The sequence below is a fragment of the Bidens hawaiensis genome, unplaced genomic scaffold, assembly GCF_021521415.1.
Source record: "Bidens hawaiensis isolate Kalapana, Puna unplaced genomic scaffold, B.hawaiensis_p1.1 tig00060679_1, whole genome shotgun sequence".
NCBI classification, from domain to species: Eukaryota; Viridiplantae; Streptophyta; class Magnoliopsida; order Asterales; family Asteraceae; genus Bidens; species Bidens hawaiensis.
The window spans coordinates 87,881-91,200 of record NW_027500933.1 but is presented as its reverse complement, the minus strand read 5'-3'; the positions used below and the strand labels follow the sequence as shown (position 1 = coordinate 91,200).

Genomic DNA, 3,320 nt, shown 5'->3' with positions numbered 1-3,320 from the left:
GTTAATTTTGGCACTACCTGAACGAAATATACAATTCCATTTATAATAAAGTATGTAGGTCTGAGTTTATTAGTTGGAAGACTTCTTGCCTGAAATATGAAAAATAGAATTGCATAACATCAACAATAAAAGACACATTTGTTTATAACATATATATGAATACCTGATGATATATCTCTGCCCAGGATTCATGGTCTATTCTTTTGTGACGCGAACACCTTTGGACCAAGCATTTCAAATTAGTGAACCAAAGTAATCACAAGTATTAAACCGCTAATTACTTGATTATGCAGATTCAAATGTAGAATCAAAATGACCGGATCAAATGCAAGGGCAAAAGACGAAAATATCCATAACTGAATCAATTATTATTTTACACATATATTCACTATTACTTTTAATTGGTGTCCATTTGTGTTCATTTATGCTTGTAAACGGCTGTTTATAATAAAGAATGATCATAAACCAACTCGAGCATGGTCATTTTCTTAACAAACAAACATGAACAAAAAAAAATACGTTTGTTTTAAGTGTCACTGTCAGCCCGCTTCATTCGTGTGTTGATTTAATTATTATAATTCTCAAATTATTATATGTTTGTATAAGTTCATTTGTGTCTATTAGTATCTGTTTATGTCTACTTACAAAGTTGATGAACGGACACGAAAAAGCATGAACAAGTTCAATTGCTTAACAAATGAACACAAACACGAAATTTTGTTCCATAAAGTGTTCATAAACCATCCGTTTGTTTGTAATAATCCTAACAAAAGAACAAAAAAAGGTCTCATTCAGTTCGGTTCAGTTCGTTTATACCCTTACATAATAAGCTAATTTGTAAACGACCATAAAACTGACATGATAAGCTACAGCAGCTGCGTTAAATAAATAATAGATGCTAGCGAACATGAACGCTAAAATAGCTCCATCAAAAGGCCATTGTATCCACACACAAAAAATAACTCTTAAAATAATGAAATACTCGAATAATGAAGGTTAGATAGCTCACTCAGTGAATAAAAAATAAAATAAATAATTGATAGAAAAATAATTTATAAAAATGTAAAAAAAAATAAAAATTCAGTAGTATACAAAAATGAATGAATTTAAATTGCTAATGGTGATATAAATGCAAAAATAAAACAAAAAAGCTGATGTTGACTTTTAAAGTAAAAAAGAACAGATTGTAAAAAATGTGATTTCAGGTTTGAATTCTTTTAATTCTTGAAGGTTTGTAATTCAAAAACGATGCTCAATACCTGTATGAAAGTTAACCATTTTTACCTGTTACAGACTTACAGGACCGAATTACGAGAGTGTGTGCTAAAAAATCTTACCAGCGGATGGGAGGCCAGATTTGGCTCCATTATCTTGACGAATGCGCTTCTGAATATCTTAAAATAACTTCACTTATGTTCCTCATAACCTCCTCATCAAATTAATTATTAATATTTTTATACAAAAACATATTTAGCCATATCCCACTTAAAATAATATATATATTTACACTTCCATATCTACTTACTGTATTGGATAAAACTTACCGATTACTAACTCGTACATATGAAACAAGCGTAGTTATTCCTTGAATGTCCAAAACAACATAATGTCCAGGACCCTTTGGTTCTGCTCCGTATAAACACCAATTAGATACAGTTATCCACCAATTAGAAAAACAAATAAGATAATATGTTTGCAAATAATTCAGAGAACTAATAAAACAATTAGCAACATACCGTGCAATTTATTTTAATGATTTTACAATTTCTATTACTTCATCTTGTTTATGTTTGGCTAATTCTCTAGTGGGTGACAACACCAAAACACATCCATTTTGGGATTCTTGCAGACTCGTTTATATTGCATGAATTCATGAATCAAATAACTAAATAAGACCTTGTTTATATTCCAGAACCCGTTTTGGTAACTGCTACAACATCATAATTTTAAAGTACAATGGGTTATGACCAGATTTGTATGGGAGTTAGCGCAAATAATCCCGCGTTGTGTACCTGAGATAAGAAAAGGTATCATCTTACTAATATAAGATTGGTCCCACTGTATAAGATTATGTATATAATCATTGTCTTACAAAAGAGTACCTCTCTAAGTAACTCACAAGGAAACTCGACTGCTTTAAAGGATGTAAAAGGCGAAGGCCCATTGTGTCCCTGAAAATGTAGTACCCAACCATCACCAACTTGAAGACACAAAAAATAAATAAAACACCATACATTATTATATAATTGTATATAACATAGTAATATACCATAAACCAAAACTAATACTTAAATAATTTATATGCCACTATATAACTTAGTGCTCATCTTAAAGTCATGTAAACGTAGTGCCCCTATTTACATAAACAATAGTGCTTACATAAAAATTAGCACCACAATTATCAAATAAATGTGCTGAAACAAAGAAACATCCCATGACATTCTTCCTACAACCTTGACGGTAAATAATCGACTCATTGCAGGTGTGGTACTCCATTCTAGTTTCCCATCAAACTTGTAACCAAACATTGAACAAAAAGAAAATGAGTTTCACCAGTTGTCAGCACAAGGTAAAACGACAGTGACAAAGAGAATCGTCAAATCATTTGACTGGTTTGTGGTTATGGAAGCAAATCCCTTGAATCTCCAAACAATAGAAATTCATAGGGCTTTTATGCTAATTCCAACAGAATGTTGAACACAAAGAAAATACCAAGAGTAAGATCAGATTCGAGTATACTTTACTTACCACCACCGTCGCTCGTTGTTTGCATCTTATCCACCGCCAAAAACAACACAAAATCGTCATCTATGAATCGAGTATTCGTCGCCGTCGTTCGTCACTTAACGTAAATTGAAGGAAACGCGTGGGTTTTCTCTCTTGAAAAGAGAAAGGAAGGATAATCATTTTATGATGGTGAACAGGAGATAAGAGAATGAGATCTGTCAATGAGAAGATGAGTGAGAAGACAGAGAATTCAAATTTCAAAACCTAAAAAAGTACAAACATAACACAAGTTTTGAACACGGGGAATTCAAATTTGGGCAAAACTCTTAATTTGTAAGAGTTTTTAGTGAAATTACCTTCTTGACACTCCTACATGTATTTTAATATGGTGTGTATATATATATATATATATACTCACACACGATGGGCCACTCATATGAGTAGTGTGCATGACTTTCAACCACATAGCAACACTGTCGCTACCCATTTAGCATGTATTTTACCTGTTTAGACATGAAAATTAACAGGTCAATTCATGTCTACCTGTGTAGTACACAAAAATTATTAAGGCAATACATGATACATGTTAAAGT

The 3,320-nt window shown here is 31.9% G+C and overlaps 1 long non-coding RNA gene across 1 annotated transcript; it reads right to left on the bottom strand.

Moving 5' to 3' along the window:
* Positions 1–1,906: 1,906 nt before the first annotated feature.
* Positions 1,907–2,919, bottom strand: LOC143603097 (uncharacterized). Its single transcript, XR_013147988.1, has 3 exons — positions 2,749–2,919; positions 2,103–2,171; positions 1,907–2,012 (listed from the first exon to the last, which is right to left on the bottom strand). It is a non-coding gene; the product is annotated as an uncharacterized LOC143603097 (long non-coding RNA).
* Between the last annotated feature and the right edge of the window lie 401 nt (positions 2,920–3,320).